The sequence below is a fragment of the Melopsittacus undulatus genome, chromosome 4 (genome assembly GCF_012275295.1).
Source record: "Melopsittacus undulatus isolate bMelUnd1 chromosome 4, bMelUnd1.mat.Z, whole genome shotgun sequence".
NCBI lineage: Eukaryota > Metazoa > Chordata > Aves > Psittaciformes > Psittaculidae > Melopsittacus > Melopsittacus undulatus.
This window is the reverse complement of record NC_047530.1, coordinates 74,594,953-74,621,123: the sequence shown is the minus strand read 5'-3', so window position 1 is coordinate 74,621,123 and position 26,171 is coordinate 74,594,953.

Genomic DNA, 26,171 nt, shown 5'->3' with positions numbered 1-26,171 from the left:
CTGTGTACTGTAGCCCTTACAGCTGTCATCACCCAGAGGTTTTGTTCACCAGCTTTCCCTACGCCATCCTTACTCATCACCTCGACTATGATATCTTCTCTACACAGCTCCTCCAAGAGCCTTTTCCTAAAAGTTACTAAACATCACTCTCTCCAAATCTACCTCTTATTCTATAGGTAGAAGACTGACTTCCAACTCAGAGCAGCCTTTAAACCAGAATCTATCTGCCTTTCACGTTTTTCAAATGTGTATTTCATACTTTCTCTGTTAGTATTCCTCACACATGGAAATTCTTCCCTGTAAACACAAAAAAGTTACCCAGTTGCCCTCTTTCAAATCCCAGCTTAAGACTGTCCTTTGGATGTTACCTATTAAAAAATAGTATGTTTTGCTTAGATCACTGCCTGCCAAATGTATCTGTTCCATCACAGCGCTGCCAGGGACTTCCCTGTTTTGCTGACTTCATACTGAAATTGTCTCTTAAAACTTAATTTTTCGTATCTAGGGGACACTTTTAATCCAAAATCTGAACAAAATGTTGCAAAGCAGACCATGTTCCAGAACTTCACTCCCAAGGCACCACAGTTACACAAACACCAGTGAACAATAAAAAGTGTGCGTGGGAGGGGGCAGTATCAGTTCTCTAAGCAGAAATACAAATACAACAAGATGTTAAACGATTTTCAGTACCAGACAGCCACACAATGTGCCAGAGACTTCAATTTATGGTTCTTGACATTGCTCTGCACGTGTTTCGCCTGGTTTTAATAGATATATTCCTAGGACAGCTACAGCATCCCCTTTGAGGCACCTAACTTAAGGGTCTAAAATAGGAGTTGGTTGGGAGCCTTCTTCTCCAATAACTTATGGGGAGCCTCAGCAACTCAGTTATGTAAATTAGATGCACAAAAGTTGATGGCTTAAAAACCCAGTCTTCCAGTGTGCAACTGTGTAAATGCAGAAATAAACAGTGGCCTTGATGTGGAAACCAGATGCCCACTCCCACAACTGCACTTTTGTGTGTTCACTGAGAATATTTTCAGATTTGGGGGATGGTAATTTACACTTCCAATTCTGAGCTGCATGTTTGTTCTGCTTTCAGTAATTAGTAACTGGTCTCTCAGACGTGTAAACTCAAGTAACAATAACAAAACAATGTATCTCGATTTATGACTAAAGGAAATTCTTGGCACTGTGAGTGCACTGCTGTATTTACTGATTTTACAGTGTAAACACATATGTTGCAAGACAGATGGACCTTTCCCCCCCAGCTTTCAGCAATGGGTGTCTCATCAGGCAAGGGATTAAGAAGATCTTAAAATCTTTAAACAAGGTTTCAAAGACCTTGTTATGACAGTCACCTACAAAGGCTGGGATTATTAGACAAAAAGGGGCGTGCTTTTGGGGAGCAGACAGGCCAAGTAAACAGATAATTCAGCAGTATTTTAATTATATTGCAGAAAAGGGGTTAACAATAGATTCTACTATCAATTGCAGCCAGGTGGCTTTACAAGATGAAATTTTGGCTTTTTAATACATGGAATGCAGTTCCTGAATTATTTATATTCTGAACAACAGTAGGGTCTGTGATTTTAAACAGACTGACTCTCATCTGAAGCTACTTTTGTAAAACAGCTGCAATATCAAACTATTTTTGACACATTTTCTATGAAAATATAGTGGATTTTAAATATAAACATAAACCAAGGGTCTGAGGGTAAAACCAAATCCACATCAAGGCACTTAACAGATTTGCCAGAGCACAAACTTTTTACCCTCAGCCTTTGTTTGACCAAAGGTCTATTATAATATTTGTAGAATGAAAGTCCATGTTATAATTACCAACTTTCTTTTTTACCTAAGGAAAGCTCAGATGGTGCAGAATGCACTAAGTTTACTAAGAACCAGAAACACCCATGCAACCCTACCTCTGTTCAGCAGCTTAAGCAGGACTGTTTACAGTCCTATCTACCTCTGCCCCCCATTATTCTTTGCAGCTTAATCACAAGTTTTTCATTCAAAGAATTGCAGGAACCACCATAGTTCATATCTCTTTTTAAAATTATGCAACCAGTAAGAATGTATTTCTTCATGTTTACCAAAGGAAGGCTTAACACAAACCTCACTGCCACTGCCATAGTAGTACTAGGAACAGCACCGCTAGGCCTACTGTTGTTATCACTGGCTCCATGACAGAATTACACATACATGTTTTATTGCTGGCTTTTGTTCTATTTTGAGGTGGGTTTTTTTTTCCTACTAACAAACTATACAGCAAGTTTCAGTTAGAAGCTTTAAAATTACATATGGTAGAACCAAAAAGTCTACCTTTCTATTGAGTTATGACATTTGCCTTGCCTACAATCTTTCAAAGGCAAAAAGTGACACACAAACAGCAAAGTAAAGCTGGAAAGATCATTTGTTTCATACTTTAGAAGTTGCTAATTAAACTTCTTCTGCAAGACTGAGTAAGGGAAGGTAGTAAGAATGGATGTGCAAATAGGCTTGAGAGAAAAGGAAACGAGGCAAGGAGGAAGAGATAAGCATGAAGGGCAATACAAGGAATCTTTTTCTACAAGTAGTAAAACCTGACAAGGCTAAGAAATTAGTTATTTCATGAAGGAAAACAAGCTGGTATATTCAATTCAGGTTCAGATGAAAGCTCTTATAACAAAATAGGATGCTGTATAAACACCTTATGGCTTTCTCTTGTATACTTACTGTCTCCATCTTAAGATCTCGCATATAACAAAATATGTGCAATGATCATACTAGTTGTATCATGGTCTTGCATACTTGTTTTGAAGTGCTCTATCTGAAGGTTGGTAATCTTAAGAGTGAGAAATGGCTTCTTCCCCACCCCCCATGTTCATCTTGTCTTCCTGTCTGATTTTTAATAGTAGGTTTTTTTCAAGCCACTGCAACTTTTGACAGCAAAATCTTAATGAAATCAAATCTCATTTTTTAGCACAGTAACTTGCAAAACAGCAAACATTCTTTTTTAAGGCAGGTGATAAGAACTGACTGGCATTCTCATATGTTATGGATGAGCACACACCCTAATGCTACTTAAAAGATTTAAGGACTGATATTTTCCTAATGAGATTAAGGGGACAAAGAACTGAAAACAAGGGATGTTTACAATTATCAGCACCTGAAGAGCAGTGATGTCATGTGGAAAAATAAACTTTCTACCACAGATGAATTTCCTTAACAATGTAAGCATATTCATCTCTATCTGTCTCTTTGTACCTAAGACTGTTTCAACACTATAACTGAGGAAAAGAAATGAATGCAACAAAGTGTAATGGTCAATCACCAGCAATGAAAATATAAGCACATTTAAATTATGGTAAAAATCCACATGTAACCAAATAACTGATAGAATTAAATTGTCATTAGAAACATCCCATGACAAAAGGGCAGGAGTCTTATCACTAAAACATGTCAGAGTTTACAGAAGGCCACTTTCTCAGCCTTTGGACAGAATTACTTTTACATGGGTAACACCTTTAAAGTTAGCCTTTTTACTTATTATCTTGTTATAATTTCAAGACACTTCTAATGTTAAGGAATGTAATGGAAAAATGTTTGGATCACTCCTTTGGGAAAGATTGATCTTGCTAAAATCAGAATGGAATTTCCATCTTCCTTCAGAAAAGCAGCATTTCATTCCTCATCTTTACCATTAAAACACTGCAGAACTCTTTCCCTTTTGGCATCTCTTCTTTTTGTTTCTTTTTGCTTTCCCTGTCATGCTATCTGCTAATTCTTTTTGACCTGCTCCTATTTTAGGGTCTGATCCAAAGGCCTCTGAAATATAAAATATAAATTCTTTTCATCTCTGTGCTGAGTAATATTATTTTATCTTTATGGCATACTAAAATCTCCTGTTCCCACCATAGCAAATAAATTTGCTGGTTCATGATGTCTGCATCTCCAATCTTCCTTCTTCAAACTCCAGTCTTACTCTGCTGTGTTATTTTCAAAAGTCAAATTGTGAAAGGGATTAATTTTCAAATTCCCTAAGTGACAGCAAAAGGGGCAATAAAGTTTAAAAAAAAAATAGCCACTTGCCTGAATAACCATTACAAAACTCAACTGAAATGTTGGATAAAATTGTTTCACTTACATCTGTTTACTCAGTTGTGATCTACAAATATGTATCTGAGCTTTACTCAAAGGTGCAGTCCCACCAACTTTCTTAGAGCATGAAAATGGGCCCTTCATCTGAAAGCTGTGAATTTATTAACTTTTTTATTTTTACATTTTGAGAGACAGATACACATAACATAGTAATTTGAGCTTGGATCCCAAATCTGTCCTAATTGAGCACGCCAGCTCACAGGTTGCAAAATACAAAACCTTCTTGCACCCCACACTTTGGGATCATGGCTTCCTGCCTGGACAGCACATGGGTTCTGCAGTTCAGCACAGTCAATCCTCACAGCCCTGCCCCTGAAGTGTTACTCAGGGATTTGTATTTGAAACCTTTCTGGTTTTTAAAGAGGGATGAATACTTCAACATACCCCTCCACAGGTGAGTGCTCTGTTGGGTGCACATCACTGTTTTAAAAAGGAGAACTTTCACAGCCTTTAGTTACAAGTCTGGTAATGATCCCAAGGGAATGGAGCACCAAGTCCCAGATAAGGGTTTTCTCTTGTCTGTCCCCTGACAACATCTAATTCTCCACACTGACTGCGCTTGAAGCACCCAAGTGGGACACATCAAGAAACCTTCCCAAAGCTATGCATCTATACTTCAGACCCTGAAGTTCCTATGTGTAGGTGCTTAAGCTAGCACTCCTACCATCCCAGATATTTTAGAGATCTCTATCTGTTCAGCAGACTTTTGTTTCTGTTATGGTCATTGAAAGTTCAGATCTCATGCTACTGAGTTAAAACAAAAAGGCAACAAACAAAAACCTCATTTACTTCAGGAGCCTTGATCCATACAGTGCTTACTCTTGAAAACCTCTTATCAGCTTCTAGAAGGTAAAATACTATGATAAGATATGCAGATCTCATTAAGCTAATTTTTATCTAATGCTATCTATGCTTTTAAAAGGGAATCTAGTAAAAACTCTGAAAGCAAGGAATCTCTCTTACTTTGTGGTAGATTTTTTTTGAGTTGCAAGGTTTTGAGGTCATATTTGGAGGCTTCTCTAGGGTTTTGTTTATAAGGCAAACACCAGTGTTCTATTCTTTAGAGGTAAGTTAAGACTGCCAAAGCAAAATTTACTTTTAAATCTAGTTTTTAATAAAAATATTGAACTACAGATATAGTGTTTGGCAAGAATGAAAAACAAAAACAAGCACACAAGAAAATGACACTTTTCCCAAAGGGACAAACTAGAGTCTAACCTTCTGAAAATAGAAAAACTTTCTTCAAAAGCAGTTTTCAAACTGTTTTCAAAAAAAAGAGTCTTTCAACTTTTTAACACATTTTAGCTGCTGTATTTAAATGTCTGGTTCACTGATTATATGGAAATGAACTACTGAAACTTTTAAGTTACTCATACTAAGCTTCTACTCGTCAGTGATGTACCATATCACTGATACATGTCACAATTTCCTCAAACAAAATCATAGAATCACAGAATGGTTTGGATTGGAAAGGACCTTAGAGCTCATCCAGTTCCAACCCCCCTGCCATAGACAGGGACAACTTCCACTAGCCCAAGTTGCTCAAAGCCCCATCCAACCTGGCCTCAAACACTGCCAGGGATGGGGCAGCTGCAGCTTCTCTGGACAACCTGTGCCAGTGTCTCACCAGCCTCATAGGGAAGAAATTCTTCCTAATATCTAATCTATATCTCCCCTCTTTCAATATAAAGCCGTTTCCCCTTGTTCTATCCTTACCTACCCTTGTAAAGTCCCTGTCCTGGGTTCAGCAGTAGCAGTCATTTTTCTCCTTAGTAGCTGATGCAGTGCTGTGTTTTTGACTTTCAGCCTCGGAACAGTGCTAACAGCAATGTTTTTAGTTGCTGCTCAGTAATGTTTACTCTGACCAAGGACTTTCTGAGTCTCACGCTCTGCCAGGGAGGTGGGAACCCGGGAGGAAGCAGAGACAGGACACCTAACCCAAACTAGTCAAAGAGGTATTCCATACCACAGCATGTCATGTCCAGTAAATTAACTGGGGGGCAGTTAACCAGAAGGGCTAGATCACATCTCGGGTTGGGCTGGGTATTGGATGGCAGGTGGTGAGCGGTTGTAGTCTCTCCCTTGTTATTTCTCTTATTATTATTATTGGTTGTAGCAGTAGTGATTTGTGTTATACCTTAGTTACTGGACTGTTCTTAACTCCTGTGAGTTACATTCTTTTGATTCTCCACCCCATCCCTCTGGGAGTGGGGGGAGGAAGGAGGGGGAGTGACCAAGCAGCTGAGTAGTTTTGGATTGCCAGCTGCGCTTAAACCATGACAGTCCTTCTCAGGCTTTTTTGTCAGAGCCTTTCAGTACTGAGAACTAGGTCCAGCACAGCCCCTTTCCTCATTGGCTCCTCTGTCACTTGGAGAAGGAAATTATCATTAACTCATTCCAGGAGTTAAAGCAACCTCTTTAATTGCTTATGACTTGCTATGTTGTCCCTCCAACAGATATCACTGTGGTTGAAGGCACCATGAGAACAGGGCCCGTGAATATGAGGCTGCTTTTCTCAGTCTATGTCCACTCCATCTTCATGGTCAGGGGTCCTGTAACAGGCCCTTATTGTAATGACCCCTGTCCCTGTCCTCTCTAATCGTGGCCCATAAGTTAGCTCCTCATCCATTCCCATGCACAGCTCCATGCCCTCCAGCTGGTCATTGACATAGAAGGCAACATCTCATCCTCACCTCCTCTGCCTGACCTTCCTGAAGAGCCTGTAGCTTTCCATTCCAACACTCCAGCCACAGGAGATATCTCACCATGTCTCTGTGATGCCAATAAGATCGTAGCCCTGCAGGCATATGCACATCTCTAATTCCTCTTGTTTATTCCCTATGCTACATGTCCTTGCACAGAGGCATTCAAGTTGGGCCCCGATGAATCTGATTTACTGGCCCGGGGCTGGAATTCCTTTGTGCTGCTCTTCATGTGCTCTCCTGCTGACCTGCGATCCCTCTTCAGGCTCTGGGCATCTCTTTCTGGCACTGGCATCAAACTGGCAGGAGTAGGATAGATTGAGGTTCCCCTCCCCTGGCAACTTTATGATTGAAGATGCTCTTCCCCTTCTCTGACAGATGGACCCCATCAGCCCACATTAGACCTGGTTTCTCAAGGTGAGTCCCAAGGTCTAAGTAGCTGAACCCCTGACTGTGGCACCAGTCCCATCACCATTTGTTGATTTGCCAGGTTTGACTGACCCTTTCAACCCGCCTCCCTTTGACCAGGAAGATTGATGAAAAAAACTGCCTGTGCTTTAGAGTCCATCCTGCCAGTTCCAGGGCTCTGTAATCCTGCTTGTTACTCCTCAGACTGCTCATGGCTGTACCACTGGTGCCTACGTGAAACAACAGCAGCAGGTAAGAGTCAGCAGGCTGTACATTTGGTAGTCTCCCAGTGACACCCCTGATACGAGCCCCTGGTAGACAGCACACTTCTTCAGAGAGCACATCAGGTCAGCAAGTGGGTGCTTCCATACTACTACTATTACCCATTGCCTTTTTTTAGTTGTGCAGGGAGCAGATCAGGCTGCTGTGCTCAGCTCCAGAATCTCTCTTGATGTGACAGTTCTTTCCTTTTCAGTCTGTAGAGTGGAGAAACAGTTTTGCAAGGGCACCTCAGGCTTCAGTGGAAGTCTCTGCCTCCTACAGGTCTTTGCTGTTACAAGTTTCCATTCCCCTGCACTATTGGCACCCTTCCCCTCTGTGTGCCAGTTGGGGAGATTTTGGCTGTTTGGCCATGATATGTGGGTTTACTGCAGACTGCACTGCGATTCAGCTGATTCCTTCTCAGCCCCTCTAATGTTATGCAGCCACTTCACCTCCTAATTATCACCTCTCTCCTCCAGCTCAGCCACTGCCGCAGGAGATCCTCCACCTGAACACACCTTTTGCAGCAGCTCTGCTGCCTGCCCCTGCCCTAGGAGAAAGACCTGGCATATAAATGGCAGATAGCTCTCAAATGCAAATATAAAATGGAAAAAGTCCTTCAGAGAAGGGTAAAGCTTTTTGATAACATGAACTGTTTCTCTTCTACTCCCATATTTTTTTTCTCCAGCTGAGGGAAGATGGAAATTTTCGAGAGCTGTTCTTCAAAATTTAGAATTGCCATTCTGCCACTTACCCTATCCTCTCCCTAATCCAGTGCATTTAGGACCTCTTACTGTGTTAATGTTTTTTTTTTCCATAATCATTATAATGAACAACCTTTATAAATAATACATTTCCTTTGTTTCCTTTTGTTCTGTGGGGACAATTCAGTCTCATAAAATATCAGGTATGACAGAGAAGAATTGTAATTTTTAAAGATAGAGAAATATTTAAGCATCAGATCAATTTTCCCATATGATAATATATATATATTTGTATTTAATGTATATACTTAGTAAAGTGTAATTTTGCTATAAAATACTTATGCTGTACATATTAAAAAAATTACTGGTCTCGAGCTCTTCTCTTTTATGTTTTCTGTCAACAACAAGACACATTCTGCCTATTTTTTTATACAGCCATTTCAAGAAATGTCATTATTCTCTAGTCATAACCCACAACTTCATTATAGTTGTCAGCCTCCTCCTTGAATATTTATCACCAGGATTTTCTTTCACTTCAGTGGCATAGAGGAACTTGGAGCAATGAAGATGAAATACAGCCTTTTTTTTTCATCCTGTGTTTTTACTGTGAGGGCTGTACTAGGAATATATGCCTAATATAAACACCATGCTTAATTGTAAACACACAAATAGTCCTAGTGACTTGAAAGATGTTTAAAATTATGTTAGCACATATTTATTTAAGTTTATAAATCAGTATTTATTTCTGCCCCAGTTACTTGAAAAGACATTTTGCATGTTTACATGTTATTCGAAATATACTGATCTATATTCAAGACTTTCTCTTAAAACAAAAACTGGGACTGCCTATAAATTAAAGCAGTGTGGATGTCCAAAGCTACAGAATAAATAGACAGACACATGGGGCTATATTCATTGCAAGCAGGATCAGACATTATCTTTCACCACTGGAAATAAGGACAGTAGCCAGAAACTCAGACAAGAAGCATTTACATATGCTAAACCAGTAGGCAAAATGTAAAAAAATTAGATTCCTTGTCAGGGGAATGGAAGTGTGATCTGTTATAAAATGCTGGAGAACCTTTAAGTTACACAATATCAAATTTTTACTTTCAGCCATCCACTGGTCTTACATATCTAAAATGTACCTGTGCTCCCACTCTGATTTTGGCAGAATTAAAGATAAAAGCACATCTAAAAGTAGAAAATAATTACAGATGGAACTGCAGTAAATACAGATGTTTCCATGCTAGCTTCACTGTACCATGCTCAGGTTAAAAATTGCAAACCTGGCTTCAGAAAAAGTGACTTACTGATATATTTAGCAATTGGTGACAAAAATAATTTCTAAGTAAGTTTCTAGAGCTATCTGCTATATATAAAGAACTGGCTGTTAGATGCATTTTCCCAGAGCAATCTCATCTGTCTTGTTGTCTGTGGAGTTAAAGAGTTTGATGACTAAAATTGAAACTTATAAATAAAGATTTTGTGTAGTTTTAAAATTTATACTCTGGAGCCTTCCATACAATACAGCTTTTCTGCACTCTGTAGCTTTCTACATCCTGCTTTCACATGAATTTTTTTCTATTCATATAGCTTTTCTATGTTCTGGAGCCTTTCCGTCTGAATCCCTTTCAGACAAGTGAGAAGCAGAAGAGAAGACAATTCCCTGCAGATGTTCATTATGCACCTTCTTGTCCTCCCCTCTAAGGTGATAAGAATGTACTGTCACACAACAGGAAGATGATCTCCTGAGCCCTCAGATGTGGACCAGACTGGGACCACCCCTGTGAATAGCTGCTAAGCATGCACAAGTCCAGTGGTTTTCATTTCTTGTCCAAGGCATCATGTCATCATCCTGTTTGGATCCTCCTGCAGCTGCTGGATACATAAAGCCAGTCAGTTTGCAGGGAACATTGATTTAGTGTACAGTTTCAGATGCTGAGAGACGAGAGGAGCACCCATCTCTCCTCATTACTGGAACAAATTCTAAAAGCGAGTGCTTGCACTAACAAGTCTCCCCACCAGATACAAAGAGTTGGATCCTTTACCACAAGCAAGTCTGTATTGATTCAAGCTAACTGAATTGGAAAGTATTTCAGTAATAGCTTGAGTAAAACTAAAATAAATTATGTGGAAAATGTGTTTGTTTCAAAAGCAGAAGTGTGTTTCCATCCAAAATATATTACTGTACTTGGTGAGTCTATTTCAGCAAGTGACAAAGGTGGTTTTGGCACTCCAGAAGCACTTGTATAGAATGACATAAGCTCATCAGGCAGAGCAAATAACCAAAGGGGAGCTCTGGAGTACTCTACTTTCCCTGGCTAAACAGATTATCAGGCCAGTCCTATGCTCCATAGACAGGCAAGTCAGTGTTAACTCAACGGCATCCACTGATGATGAGAGCCCAGCCGTGCTCATGATGGGCTTTGTTGTGGTCTCCCCAGCTTCCACAGAAGCAAGAGCACAGGCTGCTTCACCTGCATCCCTCCTGCACTCTAAGGGTGGAGATCATGCCAGAAAATCCTCTGGAATCCCTGAAGAGCACAGAAAAGAATGCTTCTGCAAACATCCAGAACAAACGTTACCCGAAAACAACCAGAACAGATCATGAGTACCAGATGTAGGCATCACTCTCTCAGGTGCAGCTTCTGAAAAACACAGCTTTCTAATTGCTTTTGAACTATCAGTAGCAGTGGGGAAAGACCCTCCCTGCAACTTTTTGGATGTATACACCACAGTGAAAATCATGTTAGTAAAGGATAAATATCCAAAATCAGATGAGCATACCTGAAAGTCACTCTTACCCTTTTAGTGGTTACACTAAGACTTATGAGTCTTTAGTTTTTTTTCTGATCCTGGGAGAAAGCTGCTGACGGAGGCAAGTATTACTTTGATGCAGCCTGGTTTGTTTACACAAACACAGGAACACCTTTTTTCCTGAGCACAGAAAGAATTTAACATCAGAGCTCATTTCTCTGCTTGCACTTCCCTTCCCAGACTGCTCACGCTACCAAAGTGTCTGGGTCTGCAGCTCCTTCTGCTTCCTCCCTCTCCTCCTTAAAATACCCTCCAAACCATGCAGCTTTAACTAGAAATACCCGACAAACTCCTTTGCTCACACAACCCTAATTAGCCTTGCTAGACTGTTCAGCAGTGACTGTGTTTTAAACTATCTATCTAGTGCATGAATCAGGAGGCTTTTAACAGGAGCAAGAGGGGCCCATTAATTAATTTTTACTCAAACAGCAGCACCAGAGATTTCTGAAAAACTAATAGACAATCAATTGTATAGAATCCATGCTACATTTTAAGTCTTCTGGTTTCAAGACAGACACTTTCAAGGTGAGAACATACTGGGACAACAATTTTAAAATATATTAATGAAGTAGCATTAGAGTCTTGGTGTAAGATATTGCCATGCTTCTGTAAAAATTAAACTGGACATTATAGTCTCTCAAAACAGACAAAAGTCTTCACTTTAACTTTTCAGATAATTATGGTATTTTAAACATAAACATCACAGAATCACAGAATCCCAAGGGTTGGAAGGGACCTTGGAAGATCATCTAGTCCAACCCCCCTGCAAGAGCAGGGTAACCTAGAGTACATCACACAGGAACTTGTCCAGGCGGGCCTTGAATATCTCCAACGTAGGAGACTCCACAACCTCCCTGGGCAACCTGTTCCAGTGCTCTGTCACTCTTACAGTAAAGAAGTTCTTCCTGATGTTAACGTGGAACCTCCTATGCTCCAGTTTACACCCATTGTTCCTTGTCCTATCACTGGACATAACTGAAAAAACCCTAGCTCCATCATCCTGACACCCGCCCTTTACATATTAGGGGTCATGATGAGGTCACCCCTCAGTCTCCTCCAAGCTAAAGAGACCCAGCTCCCTCAGCCTCTCCTCATTAATCATCTTTGTGGCTCTGCACTGGACTCTTCCAAGCAATTCCCTGTCCTTCTTGAACTGAGGGGCCCAGAACTGCAGCCTCACCAACACCATTTTATACTCCTTATTTTTAGGTATACTTTTAAAAATCAGATTACCGTATGTATAACTTTAAAGTTATTCTCTCTCAAGTCGAGAACTTCACAGTCAGGTTAATACCTACTTAAATGATATGATCAAACTGAGGGGCAGTGGGAATTTTATCTATTTATTTTTATTTATTCTTTGAATGCCATATATTTTGGGAACACCTCTAGAGTTCACATATTATAAAACAGGTTTTTTCTCAGATTTCTTAAACATATTCAACCTACTTCCATAATGTCTATAAGAGCTTTTCTGTTAACTTCATGTTAGGTCAAAGCATCAAGACAGAATTCAGACATGTTTGTTTCCACTTTTCAAGAACTCTATAGAAATTGCCAAAGAAATTATAATTTGGATCACAAATAACAAGCACCTTTTTTCTTTCTTTTTGAATTCAGAAATGAATCCATAATTAAATAAGTCAGAATAAAGGTACAGGATTTTTCTTTTTACTTATGAAGTCTGTCGCTTCTAACTTCTGCTGCTCATGTAGAGGTCGGGGTTTTTTTATAATGGTGTGAAAAACTTCAATGCCATCTAAAAATAAGCTGATTTGTGAATTATAAAGTACTAATATATCAATATCATATTATTATAATGCTCCTATACCATACTCCATAAAGAATACAACCTGCTGGCACAGAACAATCAAAATGTAATATTGGCTTTTAAAGAAGTCAGCTTCCAAGAAAACAAATAAGAACACCCTGCCTGTTTAGAAAGGTCACATACGAAAATACCAACACTGCCAGAAGTAATGTTGATGCTTGGAAGTAGGACCTATCAGATCTTCTCTGTCTATGATTAATAATGTTTTATCATTAATGTTTTATCTTTATCTTTACATAAAATACAAGACTAAAGATACCACAACAATCTGCTCTTGAATTCCACAGCAATGACACTTATGAGTGTACAGCAGTAGTATTTCTATGAACTTCAAAATAATTTATGTTTCTGTATTTCAATATAATACAAAAAAAAAAAGTGGGATGAGTGTGCAAAAAAAAGCTTTTAGTGTAACTGTAGACGTATCCTATAAAGGTCTATATCATTCAAAACTATCAAAGATGCACTGAGGGCTGGAGAACCTCTCCTATGGAGACAGTGTGAGAGAGCTGGGTTTGTTAAGCCTGCAGAAGGCTCTGGGGAGACCTTAGAGCAGCCTTCTGTTGCCTAAAGGACCTGACAAGAAGGCTGGAGAGGGACTTTTTTCAAGGACCTGTAAGGACAGGACAAGAGGAAATAGCTTTAAACTGACAGAGGAGAGATGCAGATAAGATGTTAAGAAGTTCTTCACTGTGAGGGTGCTGAGGCCCTGGCACAGGTTGCCCAGAGAAGCTGTGGTTGCCCCATCCCTGGAAGTCTTCAAGGCCAGGTTAGATGGGGCTTTGAGGGACCTAGTCTAGTGGAAGGTGTCCCTGCCTGTGGCAGGAGGTCAGAACTGGGTGGTCTTTAGGTTCCTTTCCAACCCAAACCATTCTGTGATTGTATGGTCTAATAAAGGTAGTGAAATATAATCAGCAAACCTGAAGGCTGGATAGCAGTCATCAATATGAGTCTGACCCAGCAGCTCATTACAAAAACAGTTACATATCGCAAATATTTTCTGCTAACACCAAAATTCACAACTACTGGCACCCACCTATATCAATAAGTCTCCTTGACCCATCCCTATTTATTAAGGCCTATCCAAGAGACAGAGATAGGAAAGCAACAACTGAAAATGTTGCATATGTATTCTAGGAGGAAATGGCAAGAGGGAACTTTTAAACATGAAATTTTAAAGTCTGTTAAGTTTATATCTCATAGAAATGTAAAAAAAAAGGAAATTATCATAAATTAGTTTGCTAAAAATCAATCTCTGATATTTTGAAATCTTCCCCATGGATTATAGTCTTAAAGGATGTCCTTCCCCTGGCAGTGGTCCTCTGCAAGAGAAATATTAAACATTTCTTTTGCAGAAATGGGAATGCACAGATGCCAGCAAAAAATTTTAGTCTGAACAGAGTTCCTATGCTTTCTAGAAGAAAATATAACTAAAATATTAATCTGGGCCACCTGTCCAATAAAGTATACAACATTTGAATCTGGATTCGATTATAACACCATGCCAAACCTAGCATCAATACACTATTCAGAAAAGATTAGTAAAAACAGCATTACTTAAAAAATACAAATTCTTAATTTTCAATTTCAAAACAAACTTTGTCATGGGTTTCTGTAAACAGCCTTTAAAAATCAGTGTCAAAAGAACATGAAATTCAATAATAACCTGGGGATTGCAAAAACAAAAAAAAAAGAAAATATTCCATGTGCTATTGGGCCAACTTGATGGACTACAATCAATGTATCGGTTGTATTCAAAAACATCAGAAAGCCCTTGCAGCAAAATGCTTCATATGTTAAACTCTGGTTGCACAATAAATAGTTTCTAGCAAAACTGATGATCTGAGTGGGCTCTGAGCAACCCTGAATTTCTTGTTGCCTCTAAACTACACTGAGATTACTCAAGTGTGATAATTATGTTGAGATTAAAGCCACATGAATGTCCTGAGACCCACTCCAATATTTTTAACTTTAGCCACAAAACTAACATAGTTGTAGGGCATGATTCTCATTAATGGGATATACAGTGAACTCTAAAATGTCACTGAGAGCTTGTGCTCATTTTGACTCCCCAGGGAATACACCAGGCTGGAATAATCAAAAAATATACATTCAACCTACTATACCAACCTAACTAAACATCCCTGTAAGCAAGAAAAATATATAAAATATATGTCCAATGAGATACACAAGTTAGACTCTCTATTTGGCTCACACAAAGAGCTATTTGTGAAATCAGAATCAATGGTTATAGTTAATTAAATGTTATTCTAGCTTTCTCCATCATAGTAACAGCTGTTGTGTTTAGTCTAGCTCACAAAACACAGTCAATACATGACACTAGCACTCAATTTCCAGATCAAGATCATGAAGGCTGAAGATCTGCAACCACCAATGGAACTTTGGTTTTCAGGTTCTAAGTCCGTGGAGCATTTGTGAACTGTAGAAAGTCAACTGAATAAATGCATAAGGAGAAACCATATAACTCGTTAGCAGATTTTAGAACAAAAAGGGACAACTTGGTAAGTCCAAAGACCTGTCAAAAATTAACATGAAAGACCAAGAGAGATTTTCACACAGAAAGACCATATCAAACAACACAGTCAATTTACTGATCTGATACAGTGTCAGTGCTGAAATCTTATCAAACTGGTACCTAACACAATTAAAACATGTATGAAGTTCAGAATAAAACTGGTATTTATTTAGTAAACATCATTCAGCCATGCAGATCTAATTTTGGGGATGCCAGTAAACACTAGAATTGGTTAATAATAATGAATCATAGAATCATAGAATAGTTAGGATTGGAAAGGACCTGAAGATCATCCAGTTCCAACCCCCCTGCCATGGGCAGGGACACCTCATACTAAACCATGTCACCCAAGGCTTCATCCAACCTGGTCTTGAACACTGCCAGGGATGTGTTCACTACCTCCCTGGGCAGCCCATTCCAGTACCTCACCACCCTAACAGTAAAGAATTTCTTCCTTATATCCAGTCTAAACCCCTGCTGTTTAAGTTTCAACCCGTTACCCCTTGTTCTATCACTACAGTCCCTAATGAATAGTCCCTCCCCAGCATCCCTGTAGAAATAATCGCTTTACTGAGTCTGAACTAGCAAAAAGTCTGTAGGGATTTTTTTTTCTTTTCTTAGTTGCTCATTAGCTTCTAAAGGAACTCATGATTAGCTGTGGACTTTAATGTAGAAGTTATCAATTCAGGTGAAACAAGTAAAGAATACACCTGGCTGACCAAATTTCTGCCAGATTTTAATGAGGGTAAAAGGGCCTCAAATAGAGGAGGTTTGTAACAGATTGCTTAAAAATTGGAAGCTAGGTCTGAGTAACCAAATAATAGGCAGCAAAGTTCAGGCCCCTACACATAACAGAGAAGCAGCAATGTGAACACATCAGGTGGTCAAATAGCACACAAATACTACAACCAAGACAAGGAACTTTGTCACATTGCTCACAGTGAATGGCACACAGATAGTTATAAGGGGAAAGACTCAAGAAAGAAGCTTCATCCATCCTTCAGGTCTCTACACAACTTACCTGCTTTTGAAACACAGACTGAAACTACAGAAAACACTTCATTTTGCAACCAAACCATTAATTATTAATTCAGTTTTGATGTTTCAAAGCTTGTATAAATGTTTTATTCACCAAATTTGGTGAACAACATTCACTCTGATTTAATAAGTTAAGTTTCAAGCAGCTTTAATCAGACAAATTATTCTTTTTAACATTTCAATACACACGCACATTTGTATCTTTTTAATGAGTTTATAGGATTTTACGGTGTTTGAGCCTGCTTCTGCTTAGTCAGTGTCAAACCTTTGGCTGAGTTCAGTGAACACAAATCAATCCACTGGGAAGAAAAATCATACTTCTAAGGATCTGCTTTCTCCTTGATTGGAAGAAAACATAGAAACAAAGCTAAGAAAAATTGTTCCCCTCATTGTCACTTCCTTAGTACTTAATTTACAACTATTCACAAGTACTTTTCAATTATTGTTTTTCTTTTCAATTGAACACTCTATCATCCCATTTTGGAGGCTGCCCCAGGGTTGGATCCCAATTAAGGCTACAGCCATGCAAGTGGAAATCTGTGTTTGCTGTTTAATCACAGTTATACATGCTTTAGACTAAAACCCTTTGTAAAACTGCTATATCTGATTTACAGTCCAGACAAACTGTTTGAATGGGACCTAAGAGGATTCTGCTTTAATATGCAGAAGGAATAAGGCTCTTTAATGCAGAAAAAGCCTCCTAATGGAGTCTGCATGTAAGTCTTCACTACTACACCAGCACAACAGAGGTACCTGGCAATGTTTTATGCCAGCAGTCCAACCTGCAAATGCTAATGGCTGTGATTTTTAAAATAGTTAATGCTTACGGAAATGCTGAAGTTAAACACTTTAATGTTTTTTTTAGTTAGTGAGTAATGCTTTCTCACCACACAAAGTGCTAGACAGCAATATTAAAATTGGAACTGTTCCTTTCAAACTTCCCAGTTTCCACAATAACTGTTGTCTCAAAATTTGTCTTTCAAGGGAAAGGTTCAAAGATTGAGTGCTTGATCACACAAAAAAAAGGTCTTTTGTACTACAAGTTCACAAAATCGTCCATTTTATTTAATGCCTAACTATTTGGTAATTGCTCATATTCAGTCTCATGCCGGCTTGAATGATTTCAGCTTTTAATGTACCTCATCTCATTCTGAGGCACATCAATCCATGAGTAGATTGCAGCACCTTGAAATACTAATGCTTGTCACATACTTTAATCTCCTCTAAAAGGTCTTGTTCGTTGTGTGCTTAAATCTCTTAATAGCTTTTTCTTCTCCTAGGTTTTTACTTTTGTGGCAACTGATTCTAGTTAGGATGAAGTTTGTTTAATTTTCATTTTAGTGAAGTGCAGAAGCAATAATCTAAAAGCCTGAATTATTGCTGTATTAATAGAAAGGTAAAATTGCTTTTTCTAAAAAAAATACTTTTTTTCCCCAAGCATGAAACTCTCAAAAATGTATCTATAGTAATAAAATAAACTTTTCAGAATACAAGAAGACATGCAAGAACTTATACATGATTATGCGTGAAGATCACTCAGATACGCACAACTGGATATCACAGCTAAATTTCTAACGTTATTGTAGAGCACAGTCTGAGAATGACTGACATTGTACTGCTAAACACCTCTTACAATAGAATAAGACTAGTCTTTTATTCCAGACTTATTTTTATTCTATTGTCTATTTAACTAGAAATGTGTACTTGCTTCACCTCTTTGCCCGCATTCCAACTCCAGATACCCTGCTCATTTTCCTCCCACACCAGCCTCTCTCTGGTACTTGTCTTCACAGCTGTGAAGAGGTTGGATGCACACTGGAGGTTGATGCTGCAGCACTGTAAGATCCTGTTTGTTGCAGAGGCTCCACTGAGATGATGCGGACACACTGCTCCCTGCATGCAGTGGTTTGCTTCCACGTCATGTCAGCTCCTTGCTCACACTGCTGCAGGGGTGAGTCACAACCTCACAGCACACCAGCCAACAACAATCAAACTACAGCATTACTGATTTCTGTCATTTTCCTTCCAATATTCAAACAGAAATCTAATGAAAAAGAAGTGGCCAAATTGAGCAAACCTGCAGGACCTTCCCAAACCCTTTGGAGAACAGCCATACCTCTTGGAGAGCACTTTAAGGAGAAATTAATACCATATGGATAACAACAATGGTTCTTAAAATTATGCTCCTCTAAAAAGTTGCTGTTATCACACACATGCATTTTTTTTTAACCTTTTATTCATTGCTTATTTCAAACCATGTGAAGACATAGTATGAACTTTCCTAGTCTCATTCTTAAGTTCACGGTTTCGGACTCATCAATGTTCATTCAGCCCTTCAACTATCTCTAGTATATACAGAAAGTACTCTGCTCGTCAGTATGATTAGTGACCTGCTCTGTGAAACAAAAACCCAAAAGCTAAAAAAATGTAAATTCTATCTCTTCTGTGGAAATATTAAGCAGTCTTCAGTGTTTGAGGCTTTTTTTCACTCACTGTTCTCCAGTATGCTTAATAATTGTCCCCAGTCTTAAAGATAGCTATATTTCAATCTTCTTTATTTTTAGACAGATGATGCTTGATGATTTAAAGTGCTCTTATATTGCAGTTCCTACTTAAATAGTATTTTAGCAGCAACAATACCAGGGATGGGGCAGGGTTAAAGTATTTTCTTGTTTTAGTCTGTCAAAATACTCATTGAAACTAACATATCTGATGCATTAAAATATTTAAGTGAAATCTGTCTGTTCAGCACTCAAGCACAGTACTGACAAGTATAGCCAAATTCTTCCTGGATGTCAATCAACTTACGAATGAATGGAATTAAAGAGTAATGATATAGCAGCAGACTCGTCTTTACACCTGGCCTACACTGCCCACCTTCACTTAAGTATGCAGGACAACACTCTCCTTATGCTTCTCCACAGGTCTCCATTTTCTCTTTCAAAACTATGAGGCAAGCGAGATCATAATCAATACAAGAGCTCTTTATGAAAAGTCACTTGGGCAGTCTAGGAATCTCACTTTATTCATCAAGGATGATACTTAATTTCTCTGTTAAAACATTTACTCCAAAAAGGGTCATCTGCAAAGGTGTCAGCATAGTTCAAACTTTTTCTTCCAGTTTCCAAACACTTTTTCAAATGGGATGGTTATTTTTTTGTTTGACTTATGTATATGGCATCTACAACCAGAGAGACCACCAAACAATAAGATGCAGGTCAACAGTCACCTTGATGACTAGCCTGAGTTCAGGGAGCACCTGAACTTTCACATTCTTCTTCCAAACCCAAAGATATTCAGTTCTAGATATCTCTATTTTCTCTCAACACTTTCCATATTTTGCGGAAGAGGAGGGAAGTTCAGTATTTCCTGAATGCACATTTCCCACACCCTAACATGCCAAGCGTGTCTCTTGGACAGAGTGGGGGGCAATACCAGGAGCTTACTTCCAGGAACATGGGCAATTCCACAGCCTTACGAAGTAGCTGTCAATGTCTACCTTACTAGAAGGGGATAAAACACATTGTTTATTTGCTGCTGTATGTATGAGATTACAAAGAGCTGTTATGAAGCAGCACACTGGGGACCAAATAAGTGTCAAGTGCAGCACACTGGGGACCAAATAAGTGTCAAGTGTGACACTTGGCAGGGCTGTCTGCCAGGACTTGAACCTGTGGTTCCAGAGAGTCTAGATATTAGTCTAGGAAATCCAACTTGCTGCTTAGATGATGAAACCATCCCCAGTTTAAAACTTGCGGAATTATTCCCCTGCAATGTCCTTTTGGATGAATGGAATATCCAACCATGCTGGATAAGCACATTAACTGGATGCTTTTACTAAAACGATCAGAAGAAAAATAACTGCTGACATTTAAATCGCCATAGTGTGTCCACAAAGCTAACACTCCATTGAGAGGCACAGGAACATTTATTACTTTGTGTTGTATCCATATACAGTATGATTACACAATATCCACTTAAATTCAAGAAGGCAATTAAATTAAAAAATTGAAGGAGATGTCTGTGGCATGTACATATGGCCAAGATAAACATGAATATGATTTCACATATTCTTTAGCAATAAATGAGAAATATTGCATCCACAGCAAACAGAACTGCAGTGGTTGACTGACCAGAAAATTAACAATCTCAAACGTTTTTAAAAGACTGATAATGTTGATTTTTATTAAGACCACTGGAGACTGTAACGATGAATTGTCAACAAAAAGATTTTACTCCTTTACCCAGATACAAAATGCCTGTCTTTAAAATACTGGTGCTTAACAGCTGCAAAACTATAATTAGGTCACTACAGCTTTAATCCCACTTTCACACTTGCATCTTGAATCTAAACAGCTTACAATAAAATAAGAAATGAAGTAGCAAAACACACCTTAAATTTCTGAAGGAGTAGCACTATTCTAACACTCCAGAGGTAATTATTATTCTAATAACACCAGATATGATTGAGGCTTTTAACAAAAAGAATGCTGCCTTGAAACCATCTGCTACTACTCAGAATTTGACTGCTATGAAAAATTGTCAGCTGAGGAATAAATGTGTCTTATTAATGATAAGTATGTGATGGGATATGCAAACTCTCTGCACAGAAAGGGTTGAGAAAGGTTAAATTCCTTTACTGTTAGAAGGAAAAAGTTGCACAATATGCTTCAGCCAAGGCTAAAATATGATATCAAAACCCACAGATTAGATCAGGATGCATTTGTGGGTGGGAATAGATTTCCAAAATATTAAGCATCATTGTTTCTAAACGGCTATTCAAATAATGGCTCTTTCCCCATAGAGTGTTCCTGGGTGCTGCAATCAATGCTCAAAGTATTTTTTAATATATAGAGTTTTGTTATTGCAATTAGTCACATCAGGCACAATTTATCAGGTAAGGTAATCACATTTTTCATACACTAACAATTCTAACATTTTCTGTTTAATAATTTGTGAAACTATGTCCATATTTAGTTCAGCACCGTGTAAAGAGGACTGATGATATTTGAAGAAATTAGGGTTGCTAAAACACGCTTGAAATAACAGAGCACAGTTCTTTGAGAGGATTTTGCATAAATAAGAAGCAGACTGGTCTTCTGGTTTTAAGATACAGAGCAAACCAAACCTTCTGAACCACCTCCTTCAGCTCAAATTCAAAATAGTCTTCCAACCATTACTCCAAATTATGTCACCTGCAGACAGTAGTTCATGCAAGCACAGTACACCTGTATGTGATTTACAGAATCACAGAGTGGTTTGGGTTGGAAAAGACCTTAAAAATCATCCATTTCCAACCCCCTTGCCACAGGGGGGATGGTTTCCCACTAGACCAGGTTACTCAAGGGCCTGTCAAACCTGGCCTTGAACACAGCCAGGGATGGAGTATTCACAGCTTCCTTGGGCAGCCTAATCCAGTGCCTCATAGCTCCAACAGAAAAAAATTTCTTCCTTATATCCAACCTAAATCTCTCCTGTTTAAGTTTGAATCCATTACTCCTTGTCCTGTTGCTACATTCCCTGATGAATCGATACACGGACATCTCTCTCAAAAGCAGGAACATTGACGTATTCAGGTAACAGTCTCAAAAAGAAAACACACTGTCCTTAGACATGCTGTGTGGGTTACTCTGTATCTTGAACTTCAAATGCAAAGACTAAACCAGTGATTATGATCCTGCTGCTGATTTTACCATGTATTATGTTAAACTTGTTTTAAGGTAGAGGCAAAAGTTTGAACAGATGTTTGAGAAATGTTAGTTTGACTGGGATATTTTCACTTAATTTTTTAAAGACACATTTTTAGGAGGAAGATATTAGTGAATGATTAAGACGCTGAAAAATAACGTTGCAAAAAAATCTGATGAAAATTATGCCCATTAGGATAAGCCTATGCCAAGACCAACACTGGAGAGTGCTCGCAGGGGAGCAATCAGTTGCAAGGGCTGGAACTGTACAAGCTGCCCTTTCATTGCAATGGTGTTCAGATGTGTAGAACATACAGGAAAAAAACAGATGGATTTATAGAGGTTGAAGGAATATTATGCTATGATATTATTTATTATGCTACAATGCTTTACCCTTGTAATACTCCTTACCAGTGCTGTTCAGTGGAATGAAAGATAAAGCCACGGCTTCAACCATTCTTGCCTTCCTTTCATTTACATATTTGAAATAATTGAACCTAAACACTCTAAGAGGTACTATGAAAAACACCTTTACATTTCTCTCTGTTATATACCAGAACATAGCTTTTACTTAAATTATAAAGAAAGTCTTTGAAAAACTGTGAAGAGAATAGGTATTTGCTGAATATATCAACTATCAATGGCATCCAGAATTCGAAACTGAGGGAGAGGAAATTTATATTAGATATTAAGAAGTTCTTCCCTGTGAGGGTAGTGAGACACTGGCATAGGTTGCTCAGAGAAGCTGTGGCTGCCCCATCACTGGAAGTGTTCAAGGCTATGTTGGATGGGGCTTGGAGCAACCTAGAGGAAGGTGTCCCTGCCTTTGCTGGAACTAGATGGGTGTTAGGAGCCCTCCTAACCCAAACCATTCTATGACTCTACAATTCTATGAATTTGTCCCACATTCACTTTTTCTATCTTAAAAAGAAATAAAGAAGAAATTGACTGATTGACACACAAGATAGCTGGATCAATAACAGAAAACATGATTCATAGGAAAATCGATGATAATAACGTGAGGACAGAAGAAAATTCAAGAATGTGGGCCAGAACATGCAGAAATAAACACAAAGTTGTACAAGAAGTAAAAGAGAAGGACCAAGAGCCTAAATAAAGCTCTGACTGAAGGGAAGAAGTTCTCTGGCAAGCAAAGATCATCACATTATTAAGCAAAGGCAACACTGACAGAGCTCCACTGTTGGGATTCATATTCTGCATCTGCCTACCCATTCATAGAGAGGCAACATATACTGTGTACTCACCAAGTACATAATAAGTATAATACTACAGGTCAAAATTCCATTAACCAAAAATTATTTTTTACATTGAAATCAGCAAAACACAGTAATTGTTGTGCCTGACAGCCTGAATTCTTAGTAATTGCCCTACTCTAGCTCTTTTAACACTTTCAGACTCCACTACAGATCATGTAATTATAAAAAATGGTTTCAGAAGTTTTCAGCTGAGGGCTTTTTTACAACAGCAAAACACCAGCAATCATCATGCTATTACACAAAGAATTCAGCTCAAGTCAAGATAGATTTCAACTTTGACACAAAAAGCAGAGAAACAGATTAGCTGGCAGCTTTTTAAGCAGTTGGCAGGGAATGACTATAAATTCACTTCTCCCACCGGCTTAAAAAGAAATTTGTTATACTTATTACTGGAAAGAGACTCACACAGGAGACTGTTCCAATCAGAACATTATATGGTACAGCAGCATTTCAGTGAAGAGTTTCAGAAATATTTGTACTGAGATTTCGAAGTCACGTGAACACTACCTTATTTTCTAATTATTCCTTTGATACTTAGGATCATGTTGTTTCAAAATATCTAAACTTAGTTCCCCACATTTACTCAGTCTCTTCTTAAATCACACCTTTCTCTTTCTTATTAATATTTTTTTCAACAAAGACATAACATTGTCTGGTACACACACACAGAAGTGTGATTTTCAGTTTCTTGCTGCAAGACATGACAGCAAACTGTTTAAATTTAACTTCAGATTGCAAGGTGTGTGAACACAACATCTTTACCTCTGATGAAATAAACATGAACAGAAAGAAGCATCGAACTACTAATCTGCCTTATGCTGCCAAGGTCACAGAGGGCACACCAGGTCAATTATTAAGTCCTGAGTGCTAGTTATAGCTGCTCTTGCTTTAAGATGTCACTTTGCATTTGTCTAGAGAAATCAAGAAAGGAGTTAAATACACTGTAATGTAGGTGACAGGTGGAGTATGTAATTTTTAATCAGTAAATTGTTTTAGAGAAGCAAACTTTCTGTTAAATGGCTTTCAACATTAAAACAATATATAACAAATATGCTTCTACTACAGATTTTTTCTGTTCACAAGAACATACCTTATGTAGGACTGTGGTTGGGTATTTTTCCTGAATTCAGATGTGTAGGTGACCATGTTCTGGGCTTCATCTCAAACACAAAGTTGTAAGAAAATGCTACAACTGCATCTAAACAGTGAAGATAAGAGACAGGCTAGCATACAGTGTCACATTGCGGTGTCCAGACTAGGCAGTCCAACTCCTCTGGTAATTTTCAAAAGTAGGCAACGGGAATGCTTATGCATCTTTTTACTATGCATATCCAATATGAGCTGGACATCTAAATCTCCCTTGGGCTCTTTCAAATCACAAAATTATCAGAAGATTTCAAAATATATCTTAATAAGGTGAAGTTTTGGGGGAGTTGGATTTGGGTTTTGTGGTTTTTTTTTTGTTGGTTTGGGTTTGTTTTTTTTTTAAATCAGTGTGGCAAAATGTCAGACTTCCCAGCATTTTTTTCAAAGTATTTTCTTCATGGATACCTAAGAGGTGAAAGAATGGAAAGAACTGTACTATCTCTGGTCACTGTATCTGGCCTCAGTGGTGGACATTTTGACTAAAACAGATGGCTTCAGGTTGCCAAACTGTTCACAACTTCAGGACAAATAACATTTTAGTAACTCTAGTCTTTCTCAGAGGCATTATGTAGTTTAGTCTGTGCCCCCTACTCTTGTCTTAAACAAGGCTGCACAGTGGCTTCCAATCTTTTGTAAGTAAGCCTTGTAGTTATCACTTTCTGCCCTTCACAACTCAACCACTGTTTCAAGCCTTTTTACCACTTGATTATAAACCTTAGAATGAGCACATTTTTACTAGTAGAAAAGTATGTAATTAAGTAATCATCTTAGTCTACTTATATGGAAATATAGCACAGCAATGTAAGGAATAAAAAAGAAAGAGTTGTACAGCTTTAAAACCACGGAAGCTTTTTTATTAACTGGCCCACAGCAAAGGCATTTTACAACCATTACGACAGCCTAACAAATAATACTGTAAGATATGATAAGTTTGTGGTGTCCAGCATGCACGGGCAGGTCTACAAAGAAGTCAATGCTCTAATGTCCTAATGGTCTGTCCCTTCTGGTGTGCACTGCAGCCCTGGGTTATGCACTGTCAACAGTTCTGGAGTGTTTCACAGCTGCCTGACCCTCTGCCTGAGAGCTGCTGCCTTACCAGAGCCATAACTCCTCCGCTATCTGCTGTTCCCTCCCACACTGTAAACATCAACTGGTGTTTCTGTCCAAAAAACACACAGCACTCAGGTTTGCTTTGGGGCATCATTAGTGGGTTCTGCACTGCAGGTGATCCCTGCTGCCTTCTGGTTATGCCTGCACTCCAGACTTCTCCATTGCACCCAAATTCCTGCTTCCCATACCTTCTACTGCCCTGTGACCCCCTTCCGTCCAGCTCCATACCTCTTCACCACCTCTTCTGTGAGCCCCAAGGCTCCTTGAATTGCTTTTGGATACACATCCTCAACTCTCTCCAGTTCTCTAGCTCCCAGATTCCTCCCCCCACTTCCCCACTCTCTATTTCCCTTATCTTTCAAACTCTTTCCCTGTAGATTCCTTTTCCAGAATCTACATTGACCAGAACTTACCTGCAAGCCTAGCTACTTTTGGAGTAAAATAATATTCATAAACATAATTGTTTGTGAAGTCACACCAGATTGTAATACCCTGTATAGAACTA